The 13,727-nt window shown below is 42.0% G+C and overlaps 1 pseudogene; it reads right to left on the bottom strand.

Annotated features, from left to right (window-relative positions):
• Window positions 1-10,647: 10,647 nt before the first annotated feature.
• On the bottom strand, window positions 10,648-13,402 carry LOC134290396 (large ribosomal subunit protein uL2-like; annotated as a pseudogene).
• Window positions 13,403-13,727: the final 325 nt, after the last annotated feature.

Below are 13,727 nucleotides of genomic sequence, written 5' to 3'. Positions count from 1 at the left end.
TAGCCGATCCGTTTCCGTTGTACAACACTTCCTTTCTGCCAATATAACGAGATATGCTCTCCACTCTAGAATCGATCACCGCACCGCCACACCATTGGAATGGCTCTTGTGTGGTGACATACAGAAAAGTACAAACACAAGTTATATATAGAGACAAGAGATAGCCTTCCGCCAAGGGTTGAAACATCATTATCCTCGGTAGCATAGTCGTCCGTCGAGAACGAAGAGGAAACCGCACTTTTCCTGTTATTCTACTATCTTCTTCTCCACATTGCAATGTATGTATTGTCCTACGCGCTTCTGGACTTACGTCACATCCTGTAACGCCATCATCTCCATCTTCGACCTATATCTACGTACAAATGCCATCATCAAAGCTAGTGGCTCGTGAGAGTGACTTGGTGTCAATGGAGAACAAGAAGAATCTTAGAACTGTGGAGAACCTACAACTGACTTTGTCACATCTATGGGGTTTCATTCTGGACTTGAAAGAAGAATGTAGCACACAGCAACATATGTAAAAAGCGATGATACTTATGATTATCCCGAAAAAGGAGAACCCGTTATTATGACACAAATTGCTTGCCTTTTCTTCTTTTGATCGGACAATAGTAACGCTGGCGCTGTGGTAGCAGCTATGTTCAAGCGGCAATAATAGATTTTTTTGGTGACAAGGTGTAGATGAGAATGTGTGATGAACTTGAGTTTAATTGACAACCTAGTTGCTACTCAAGTATCGCTGATCAGCAACACTGATACCAGCAACCAATAATGAGCTAACTGATTGCGATTAACCCGTTGACGCCCAAGATGTCTCACAATTTTACTCTTCATAAAAAAATGTTTAGTCAAGTTTCTATAAAATAAACATGATTTCGATCAAACGATCAACGATCAATTCTGACTATACATGTCAATGGTTGCTCCTCAGTGATTGATCTGAACTGGTACCAGTTGCACTGAGATCCAACTGAATAAGGGGCTGGGACATTCCACTTATTCTCAAAGTGCAATTTTAGCAGCTCATGCATATTTGATCAATAACGGCGCCGGCCAAGTCCTTATAGTCAGCTGGGAAGGGAAAGGAATGTTAGAGTGTACTGGTTGTTGCTACTAGAGACCGAGAGCACTCTGCGTCCCCACAACCCGCACGGACTGGGGTATTTGTTAGACGGAAAGGATGGGAGATCTGGGAGTCACCGTTGGGTCGGTGATGCGATCCATGGATAGAGTTATTTATAGTGTTCGTGATAGATTGTGTGGTGAATAAGGTGAATAAGGTCAAGCGGCACAGCACGCTTTGGTTGCATAACTTATAGGCGTTATATATAACACTGTGCTGTGAGTGGAGGTTGGAAGGGAGGGAAACGACTTTTTTCAATTCGTTTTCTGGTTCTAGCGATGGCTATGAACATTTGAATATACATGAGTTGTATATGTAGAGAAGAGAGAGCGAGAGAAAGTGGATAGAAAGATACAAAGTAGGATGAAAAGGACGGGCCAGGGATTGAACCCATGACCTTCTGCATACGAATCAGAAGCGGTAGCCACTAGACCACCAAGCCCGTCACTATAAAATAAACATGATTTCATGAAAAAAATGAAAGTCTAGAGTGTAGTTCCAAAACAATTCTTCAATTGGATTCTCAACATGTGATCATTTTTAACATAACTCTAACACAACTTTTCCATAACATGGGTAGATCACTTTACAATGGTGCGTTACGGTGTAAGATCTACCACGCCAAATTTAGGGCTTGATTTGCAGTTGTTCGTAAGAACTTATTTTGGAAGGAGATTCTTTTCCCCTGACGCAGGTTTCGTGCAAGTGTCTCTGCTTGCGGATCCGCACAACCCTTTTTGGCCCTTCATACAGGAGAATGACTGATCACTGTCAACAGCACCATCTTGATCAAATCGCTTTTGAGATTATTCCAGTGCTATAGGCAGATGCGTTGCTACAATAGATGGTAGAACAAAATCATCATCAACTATATAATAACACAACTTTTATACTCTCGTTGTATAGAGGCTTGCAGCAAAAACATAACCTCATCGAATTCCCATACGATTTGTAAACATTGCCCTCAATTTTTTTTTTGAGGGCAAGGACGGCTTACCGACGCCGAAAGAAAGAAAGGGAAGGAGACAATGCTGACGTCACTGTGCAAGCGCTCATCCTGATCCTGATACAATGCATCAATAATGAGTAAAGGAGATGATAACTACTCAAACAAAAATAACAAGAAAATTACAATTTTTTTTCTTACTTTCGCGCTCTCATTATCTCTAACCCCGAGAGGAATTCTTGAAAAAAATCCCAGAAAGTCGTACAAGCCCAGCAGAAAACCCGCCACTTATACCTATATCTTAGTTGAAAAACTACCAGAAGGAATTCGTAATGCTGGGATTACAGCAAGAATCCTTGAAGGAATCCAGGTAGAAATCACAGAAATGATTCCTGAAGGAATCCTGTAGAGAATAACTGATGGAATCCATAGAAGAATCATGACAAAAATACCAGCTGGAAGCTGAGCAGGAATCCCTGAAGGAATTTTAGAAGCGATCCCGGAAAGGATTATTAAAGAAATAAAAAAAAAACTCTGAAAGAATTTTTGAAGAATTCCCATCAGAAATTGAAGCAAGAATACCTAATACATATATCCAGGAGCTGTTGGTTTGACAACAATGGAAACATCACTGAAACCTCTGAGAGCATCTTGAAACTTCCGAATGGAAACAATTTTTAAATCTCTTTTAAACCATCCAAAACGTCCTAAAATACCTTGTAGCATCTCTGAAAACCCTTGAAAGCCATCTAAAACTCCCTAAAATGTCTTGAAACTCCTCTAAATAGTAAAATATATCTGAAATCCCCTTGACACCATCCTATAAACCACCAGAAACCTCTAAATCTGAAACATGAAACACTTTGGAATGCCTTAACCCTTTGGAGCCGGAGGGGTCATATATGACCCCGGCGATGAAACCGAGCATAACAAACGTGTTCGACTCCAGCGAGGTTGCGTCAACAGCGGCGAAAAAAATCGGCTCCAAAAGGTTACATCCAATCGAAACAGCCTTGAAAGGTCCCTGAATACTCCAGAAAATCCTTTCGGAACCCTCCTGAAACGTATTGATCAACCTTGAAACTCGTCTGAATGGCGCCGACCACAAATTACGTAACGCTCCAGGGGGATGGGGGAGTCGGGCCGAGCGTTACGGCCCATACAAAAATTTAAGGGTTTTCATACAACAAAGCGTTACAGTGGGGGAGAAGAGGGGGGTCGTAAAACGCCGATTTTAGCGTTACGTAATAAATGAATGCTGCCAAACATACCTGAAGCCCCCTGGAATCCCCAGGAACCCATCCGTCCGGAACCTATTCTGAAGCTCCAATGAAACTTGAAAATGAAAAACTGACAAATTTGTAACAAATAATAATTTTATTAGGTTTCTAATCTAAAGCCACGTACTGTAAAAACAACCCTAACCAAAAAAAAATGTGGAGGTACGGATTCTGCTGTCATAGCAAATACATTACTTTCTTCCTTGACCAAGCAGACAGACAGAAAAAAAACGTAGAAAGCATAGATTTACGGTTGCCTGGAAAATACATCAAGATAAATCCAGTAAAAAACCTGCTTAGAGAAACTATTCCAATATTCATTCTAAGTGGTCGATCAAAATCCAATCCAACGTGAAGTTCAGTTGGCTAAAATGTAACAAAAACTCACGAGAAGTCGCCAATATTTAATCAAGCCTAATGTAACATCGGATGTGGAAAATGTAAACTTAATACGATTTTTTGTCGGAGGTAATGACAAAACTCGTTACCAATGAGTAATTCGTTGCAACTTTTGAAAAAATAATAAAATTTCAGGTTCTTGAGCAAAGCATGCTTAATAAGTTTTATAATATTTAACTTCATCATACAATATTCCGGGAAAACGCAGAGCAAAAGTCAGCATAACAGGAACAATAACCCTACCACCAGAAAAAGTATGAATATCGGGCATAGATGATGAAAGACTTTTCCTCGTCCATTTTGGTCTAGGTGTCAAAGCCTATACACCTACACCTCAAAGATTAGATGCAGAGAGTAGTAGTTTTTGCAGGCAGCAGCACAAGTGCAAAGTCCTATTCAGAACCGATGGAGCTTCTGAAGCATGAAAATTGCCAGGAAATAGTTTTTCTTCGCCATTGAACAAATTGAACAAATCAAATTTTGCAACATCATTCTCGGCACGCCGCAAGGAATGTTGCTCTGAAACCTGTAGTAGGTCTTCTGGTGGAAGATAAGCTGGTTGTTTTTGCGCCACGACAGTTGAGAGATGTGATTTGATTCTCGGTATGAAATATTTTCGTGAATAATCCTGTGTGTAAACAACCTTGGAAGTTCGTATAAAACATTACACTAGAATAGTGTGGAAAAAACCACCTCTGCTCCTTAACTTGACTCCTTTATTGACATCAATTATTTTCTATAAATAACCAGCATTATTGATTGTTAATGCTCAGGGGAAAAATCACACAGGAATTACTAGAACAGAAAAATGTCATGACATTTTTGCCATGACATTCCGTGACATTCTCCAACCCTGTTATTACCCACTTTCACTATGAATTTTAAATGCACTATCTGGAAAACATCATCTTATTTAATCATCAAAGTATTTTCCACCGTTTCCGAAAACAACCGCCACCATCCCCGGCATTCGGAAGAGCCCCTTCTCAATTGACAGCTGCCATCTTTCCCATTAAGGTTAATTCAATTACGGTGCAAACTTATGCGTGCTAAGATCTCAAGTTCACAAATCGAGCCACCCTTCCCGCTCCGCAATTTCCCTCATTTGCAACCTTTCCGGGGGAAACTCTTTCCACACTTTTTGACCTGCTTCCTCCGGATTGGCAAGTGCTCGTCGAGAAAGGTAAGAAGCATCCACGAGCATGCTCTCAGACACACAGCTCCACACAAGCACATACCTTCGTACATACGTGCATTGCTAGAAAAGCTGTTTAGCTTTTCCCCATTTGTCTCGGGAGAGTTCACCTTACTTCTGGGAAAGCATAGCACTGCACAAACAGCGATGCTGGCTAGCGCTGCTGAAATAAACACCGCTCTTTCGCATATTGCATGGTTGCTTGATACTACCACCTTCCACGATTGAAGTCAAAAAGCAAAACAATATTGAAGAGCGAAGCCCAGGTGAAATCAAATTATGTTTTTCAAAACACATTTTGTAACAGTTCTTGAAGAGGGATTACTCAAATTGACAAGATGTCATGTCAATTCTAACTTTCGATAACAATCATATTTTAGTCTAGATTTACTGCTAATAATTCGTTACTGCTAATAATTCTGACACAATTGGAAATGTGAGTATCGTCATAGACCATCAAAATCCGTTTCGACTTTCCCACTGTGAACACCAAGCTGCGCGCGACGGAACAGACTTTCCCGACTCACGGCGGGCAAAGTGTATAAAAGGCTAAAATGTGAACGAGTTGCGACCATAAAATTCATAGGCTGTGGCGCGTCGATTGGGAAAGCGAAATGTGAAAATTTGCAGTGCGATAATGATCCGAGTCGACGAACGACACCCGAGGGGCTTCTGTGGGAGCGAGCGGAAAAGCACACTGACTGCCACAAACTCAATTAAAAAGGGGTGTGGGATGAGAAAATCCGTTCCAAGATGTTTTCCACGGTAATGATGGGTGGGTTTTGGTCTGCGCCCACGGATATGTAGGATGCGATTGCAAACTTGTTGGGATTTACCCTGCAAGCGACTGCCATAAGCCATGGGCATATTACACCATGGCAACCTGTTTACTTGCGGCTGTTGCAAGAAATTTTTTGCCATTACGTTGTGAAAAATAGGACATTTCAATTGGCTGAAGTATGTTGAAATGGCCTACTTTTCACCGCTGATGCAAGTGTGCCGAAAAGTACTACTTTTCGGCACTCTTAAGAGTGCTGAAAAGTAGCACTTTTCGGCACCTTTGGCCTAACGTATTTTTCACTTGCTGCCGCGCCTCCCGTAGATTCAGCTACTTCCTCTACATCCACTGATCTGCTGGAATCCGGATTGAGACGATTTCAATCCCGATTCAAATTGCAAACCAGGTGTAGAGGCTCTTGCTGAATCGACTTTTTCTTACGCCTCCACACAACTGTTTGACACCGGGAGCTCGAACATTGTTGACAACTACTACATCACAGCCTACCTGATCGAACAAAAACCTACGCTGGCAAGCATGGATGCTCGCACGTGGTTCCTTCTGATACATGTTTGTGCAGCTAGAAAAGGTCATATTGAATGGGTATTTTTCGTAATGGCAAAAAATTTTGTATGCAACTCGTTGCAAAACTCGATTTTTTCAGCACTCGTCGTATTTATCCAACTCGGCAAGCCTCGTTGGATAAATGTACGACTCGTGCTGAAAAAATCATCATTTTGCAACTTGTTGCATAAATAACTATTAGTTGTTCAGTGGTTGCCAATAGCGTGATGCATTTTAATCCAAATCCGTTCAACGGTTCTAAAAAACGGTGCTCTAGAAATTTTGAGCAATGTACTCCAAATACCTTGTCCTTAAGGAAGAATCATATTTTCCAATCTACGATAATCAGTAACATATTATTTTCCAGTTTACAGTTTACTTCCCTATGAATGAACATAATACGTTTACAGACTAACTGTGACAGATGGTCAGAACATGGTTTTCCGACGATACTAATTAGGCTCTACGTGCACGTCTATTTCGTTTGTGAGCTTTGAAGCTGGGTAAGTTACACAAACAGAGAAAATAATCCACTGTTTTCCACCTCCAGATGGTATTCGGAGGACGTCAAGGAACAAAGCCGCGATAGAGCGAGCGAAAACACGAGGAGCCAAAGCTGTAGCCCGTCAGCGCTAGTCTCTCTGGGAAAGGAAGTAAAACGCTCGAGAACGAAATAACAGGAATCTATGCTAGTGGGTAGGGTTTGTGTTGTATATCTATTTTCGCCATCGAATAGTGTCACTTTTCTATTGATTGTACAACTATGTTACATGCAAAACCAAAAACTAAATCTGATTGCTGACGTTGCACTAAACATACATTGTACGAACGTCCTTTTTTGCACCGCACTCGCAACACAAATTGGATGTCAATCCTTTGATCGCTATTCTGTGCGAACGAAATAAAATATAAAAAATAAACATTTCGCAACTTTTGTGGCAGCAGCATTGCATTTCTGTGCGGGCACACACACACACTCTTGTTGCGCTACATTCTCCACTTTCAAACGGAAAGGCGCGGGTGTCTGTTATCCTCTATGAATGCGATTCCTCTGCCTGTGTCATCTCCTCATCCGCCAGCAGCACTTCGCCGTGGCCAAATGAGCATCAGCTGCGAGCTGCGAACTCAGACCACCAACCAACATCATACAGGGCAGGCAGGCAGACAGGCAGCGGGGCCATCAAGAGCGATGAAATGAAAGTTCTAAAAATAAGTTAAATTTATTACAAGCGCATCCCCCTCGACATTCAAGTCAGTGGTGTTGCTGAATCGCGTCGTTTGTCGGTTAACAACAACAGGCGACCTTGCTTTTCTAGCCTGGTCCATTTTAATGGCGAGTTACCCGCGTCCCCAGTTGACCACTATCCGGACCGGATCTTGGTCTGGCCTGGTGGTGACGCCAAGCGCCATCAGAGGACTACTAACAAACATGTGCAGCGCTGAATGGCAATTGAGGATAGTGTTTGCTGCTATTAAAAATGTGTTCTTCAGTTTCTTCTCTTGCCAATACACATTTAGAATGAGTTTTATGAATGCTCTAATGATTATTTAGAGTTAGAGTTGAATTTGGGCTTGTCGCTAAGGAAAATGTTTTACTTTATGAGCTGGAAGAGTGGCTGAGAGCAATATCTGAAATAATCCGAATGCTACGAAAGTAGTGGACAAACAAGGAAACATGTTTTCCCAGGTCACTCAAAACAGTTCAGTTGTCGTAGTTTATGCTAGCAATTTGATTTAATTTTGGTTGCGGTTTTTGCAAACTGCGTCAACAGCGCAATGTCTGATTATTATGTTTAAGAAATATGACAAACAACTTTGGAAAACTACAGACGTCTATTTACCTCAGTCCCCAACATCCACTCATCCAATGATAAAAACCTTAACAAATCCACCTAGCGTCATCACCGCCTTTTTCGTTCCTTCAAAACCCCATTTCAACAAAACGCATGTGACATGCTGATGAACATTGCACTTTCATACGTATAACAAAAATCCATTTGATGGCACCAGAAATCTTATCGTTTATCTGACTTTTGATGTTTGACCCTTAAACTCTTAAAAAAACGCCATCTTGAATTTTGAGCCGCCATTTTCAATAAGGTTAGCCATCTTGTAAATTTCCCATACCAAATATACCCATATTGAATGGTTTTGATCCTAAAACTTCATTAAACAGCCGCCATCTTGAATTTGGATATCCTGGTCGCCATTTTTTGACTCCAGACATCTTCCCCATACCAAATATACCCATAGTTCATGGTTTTATAGCCTAAAACTCCATTACAAAGCTGCTTTTTTTTATTTTGAGCTGCCATCTTGGATTTTAGACCACCATTTTGAATGTTCTGTTCGCAGTTTTTTGACTCCACATGTCTCCCTTGTATGAAATATGCCCACATCGCATGATTTTAGAATCTAAAATCACATTAAACAGCTGCCATCTTAAATTTTAAGTCGCTATCTTGGATTTTCAACCGCCATCTTGGATATTCTGGTCGCCATTTTTGGACTCCAGCCATATTCCCCATACCAAATATAGCCATATTCCATAGTTTTACGGCCTAAAACTCCATTCAACAGACGCCATCTTCAACCTGAAGCCGCCATCTTGCATTTTGGGTCGACATCGTAGAATTTTTGGTCTCCAGTGTTGATTTCCGCACAAAATTCGTCAACCATGCCAAAGGTTACAAAAATCGCCACAATTTGATGTGTCGCATGATGAGGCTTGGTTCATTTTATATACGGCCGGTGCGGATGATGAATCCGTTATCCAAACGAACTGTCAAAATATGCATCCAAACGAGCATAACGTCACGATTCCAACAACACCAGTGGAGCGTATGACGTCATATTCAACCATCGCGCTCTTGAAAAACACTATTCACACGCTTGAAACATTTTACTCGGCTTTGTCCGCGTATCTATGTTTACTAGAGTGGGTCATCGTTTATATGGAGAAATGAAAAATTCAATGGTATCCCATCAGATCAAAGCTTTTTTGATCCCATTTCAGGATCCAAATCAGGCCAAACATGTCTAAAGGTCCTATCTGCAGAAGAGAGGCTCTCTTTGGGTTCCCTCTCTTTCGTAAATATCTAAGCTTTTTATTTGTATTATGATTGTTTCTTTGCATTGAACGATGGTCAAAACAATCGTCTTTTGATTTTTACTGCAAAAATAGTTGAAAAGTGTTCCATTACATTGCAATAATTGAAAGAGAAAGTGAACAAAGAGAGCCTCTCAAATGCGGATAGGGCCTATTGAAATGTTTGGCCTGAAATAAGTGTGCAAAATGTGGGAACGATCGGTTATGTCTACGTTTTGCGCATCGCGTTTGAAGTTTGTATGGGTTTTTTCATGGGAAACCACACTTTTTTGCATTGTTCTCATAACAAGCTCAAATTTTTCTAAAACCGGGTAACCGATAAAGTGAAAACATAGCCTAGGGTGTCCTGAAAAACTTTGTCGAAGACCTCGAAGTGATCTGATGCTTATGAAAAAAGTTATAGCGTTGGCATTGTTTAGCGAAACAGCATGATTGTGTTGCTATTGTTATTCCTTTACATGTTAAAACATAAACACATGCATGCGGTTCGTTGGTTATAACTATTTTCACAAGCATCGGATCGCTTTGCGGTCTTCGACAAAGATTTTCAGAACATCCTAGGCTATACTTTTACAGTATCGGTTAAAAAGTTTCAGACAAACTTTTTCAACTTATGGCTAAAATGCAAAAAAGTATGTTTTCCCATACAAAACCCCATACAAATTTCAATTGCAATGCGCAAAGTGTAGACGAAACCGATCGTGATCAAATTTTGCACAGATACTCAGGACCAGAAACGGAACCAAAAAAGCTTTGATCTGAGAAAACGGTTCCGATGACCCACACTAATGTTTTCACTACTAATCTATAGTCCGGATCACTGAAATGGCCATAACTCCGGAACGCTTTGTTCGATCCGGACCATTTTTAATAGCAAATAATGCGGTGAAATTCCGGTTCAATTCGTGCTAAAATCCGAAAAATCGGCCAATGGGAAGTGCCTTAAACATGAGTGAACTGTTCTTCACAGACATACATACAGACATCATCTCAATTTGTCGAACTGAGTTGATTGGTATATGTGACTTGACCCTCTGAGCTTTTCATCGAAAATCCGTTTTTTGAGTGAACATATAACCTTTCAGTACACCTCGTTGTACTAGAAAGGCAAAAATACCAAAAACAACCACCCACCTTTTCGATGTTGTACTTTTCCAGGGCTTGCGTCGCACAGTCCACCGCGTCCTGCTGCATCTCTTCGCCCATGTCGGCGTTCTTGATCACTGCCTTGCGATCGCTCATTTTGCTGCTGCTACTGCGGGTTTTGCTGTTGGATCTACTCGGAGACGAAGTGGAAGGTGATGACCTGAAACGATAAGCACACACAAACATAAAATTAACAAAATTTATTATGTTTACGCCAAAACACTTCTGTTCTGTTGATGGAATAACTGACACGCACTACACGACGATAACAGAAGGTGGAAAGTGCGTGGTAAGGAAATCGCCTACGAGTATCGCAGGTAGGGTAGAATTCCATGATTTTTTTCTGGTTTGCCTAAGTTCTTAAGTTTAAGACCAGGCTCACTAGCGGCTGAAGTCTTGGAAAATGTAAAAACAAATGTCGCAAATTTCTCTGCTCTCTGTAAGAAAAGTTTTTCGATGACACCGTTTATTTTTTAGAGGATTGCTCTCATCTCCGTGACACTGAGACTTGCGTGATCCCGTCAATTAACGAATTTTCCACCCCGAAACTTAATTGGCGCGAGCGCGTATGCGAATATCCCCCCGCAAGCGTAAGCATGTGCAATGACTTTCTCAGGGGGGGGGGGGCTAACCATATCAATCATCCCCAACAAACAAACGAACACGTGAGCGACGACGATGACGAGCGTTAGCAGGCAGCGATATATCGCTTAGTCATACACGTCAAACGAGAGGAAAAGTGAAAAATGTACATAATACGAGGCGCACAACTTTGAACGCCGATCATCAGTAGCGCGAAGAAGCCGAAGGAAAAGTATTTCCCGGCTTTTCCGCAGCCGCCTCCCAGTCCGATCGACCGGTTGGTTGGCTCCGGCCGGCAGTAGGTATGTGGCGGCAGCACTTTCGCTCTTTACTGTTTTCATCGTTGCCCAATATGTATGGCATGGGAATGGGGAAACAACGAAGGCTAAATTACTTTTGCATGTTTAACTTCAATTATGACGAAGGCGACGGCGACGGTTGGTAGGTCTCTGGGAAATGGATCAACAAGAGAGAGAAAAGGGATGGGATTTTCCCGGGTTGCGTTCCTGGATTGTAACTTTATTACACCGAGGTCGAGGGCGCTCCGATGAAGGAGAAACAAATGATTCTCTTGTCTGCAGTTTATTACAGTTCATTAGGTAGGTAGCAAAGGCAGCCAGACCAACTAGCCGATAAGAGGGGTGGAAAACGATAAAGAAATTGGGCCATGGAAAGCAGGGCGCCGGAAAAGGGCAGGTCAAGGATTGACTGCGTTTAAGGAATTCAAAATAGGATGATTTAGATGTTGGAGCAAGCGTACGTACAGAAACGAAAACACATAGAACTCATGGTAGATTCATAACGGGACCTTCTGAACGATTCCCAAAAGTAACTTCGGGAGGTTGTCCAGAAGGAACTCTTGAAGGATTTCCAGAAAGAACTTTTCGAAGATTTCCAGCAGGAACTTCAAGAGGGCTCTCCGAAGGAAATATTGGAGAATTCTTAGAAGAAAGTCTTGAAGAATTTCCAAAAGGAGCTTTCGGAGAGCTCCCGGACGGAGCTCCTGTAGATTTCCAGAAGAAATTCGTGGAGGATTCCCACATGAAATTGGAAGGATCTCAGTAGCAAATCCTTGATATATCTAGCCAGATATGTCGTGATTTTTAATGGATTTCTGACTTTTTTTTTTTTCAAAAAGAAGAATTTTTCCTCCAGGGATTCTTTTCAATTCCTCCAATGATTCTCCTGGAACTCTTTCCCAGTAGTTCTTCACAGGTTTTCCCGGGAATCCTTCATTATTTTTTTCATGATTCTCCCAGATTCCTGATAAGTATTCTCCAAGGATTCTTCCAAAGATGGATAGCTACTAATATTTCTTGAAGGATGTTCGAAATTGACTGTTAGGGTTAAAAATGATAATATCCTAAATTGGTTCTATGCGAGCTGAACTACGACTTGACTTAAAAAAAACTGTGATAGGCTCACTGCGGATACACCTCTGCTGGTCCCCCCACTAGCACTTACGGCCAATTTCCTCATTCGGTACACTCGTAAACCAGATTTACATCTAGCTTAAGGCGACGAACTGGCTAGTTAATGCTAGATATGCGCCTCAAACGGAATCGCTCAAGTAATTTCCGTTCAGTGGATGCTCTTTCCTTGACCAGAATGGTCAAGCAATTTAACACAGCAAGTTCCATTTGATTTGAAGTTTCTTCCCAGCTCCGTACTGGGGTCAAAAAAAAGCTTGCTCATTCCATCAGTATTCCTTGCCTGAATCTTCCACGCCTGGAGGTAGGCCACGTATTTTCTTGCGATCTGCATACAACCCATAAGCCCTGCCACCGCGGCCAAATGGAACATCCATGGAAAGGGGATATCTATCTTTGCGCAGCAGCCATGCAAGATTCAATCTCAAGCTGACTTAATCCCTGCCTAGCGTCTCCTTACTTGATCTCCATCTCCGTGAACTTGTCGTGTCCATCTCCCTTGCCACCTCGGATACGACCGGTACAACGGGCAACGATGAGACCGACCTTGCGACCTGGTGGAGTTCCTCGCTTGCCGGTCGAGGCCTTACCGGTGTGCTGATGGTTACCACCACCGTGAGGATGGTCAACGCGCTTCATAGCCACACCACGTACCTTTGGCCAGCAGTTACGCTTCAGCTTGTACATTTGGTAGACACGACCGGCCTCCAGGATTGCCTTGTCGACACAGCCACTGCCAGCAACGATTCCAACCGTGGCGCGGTGAGTCGATGGCACCCGACGGCAGTTTTACCCGGGTACGCTTGGTGTCCAAATTGTGGACAGCCGGAAGGCCCGGGTTCGATTCCCGTTATAGGAATCAAGAATCCGTTTCGTACACTGCAAGTAGAGAAACCCAAAAAGAGACTCATAATTATTTATGAGAAAATCTCTTCAATCCTGGAAGAATTTGTTGCTTCGTTTTTTTAAGGGTTACTCCGAAACATTTAATGAAGTTTTCCGGGGTTTCCTAACGGTGTTCTCACAAAATTTTGTCCATTTATCTTTTCTAAGTTTCTCTGCAAATTTTAGGAGAAGATTCTCCCTACGTAACCAGTAAGCATCCAAAATAGCACTCCTTCAGCATTAGAGTTGCCTTTACGACAAGGTGTAGAATGCTAATTAGCCGTATATAC

The sequence above is a fragment of the Aedes albopictus genome, chromosome 3 (genome assembly GCF_035046485.1).
Source record: "Aedes albopictus strain Foshan chromosome 3, AalbF5, whole genome shotgun sequence".
NCBI classification, from domain to species: Eukaryota; Metazoa; Arthropoda; class Insecta; order Diptera; family Culicidae; genus Aedes; species Aedes albopictus.
Note: the sequence above shows the minus strand (reverse complement) of the source record. Positions and strands in the feature narration are given on the sequence as shown.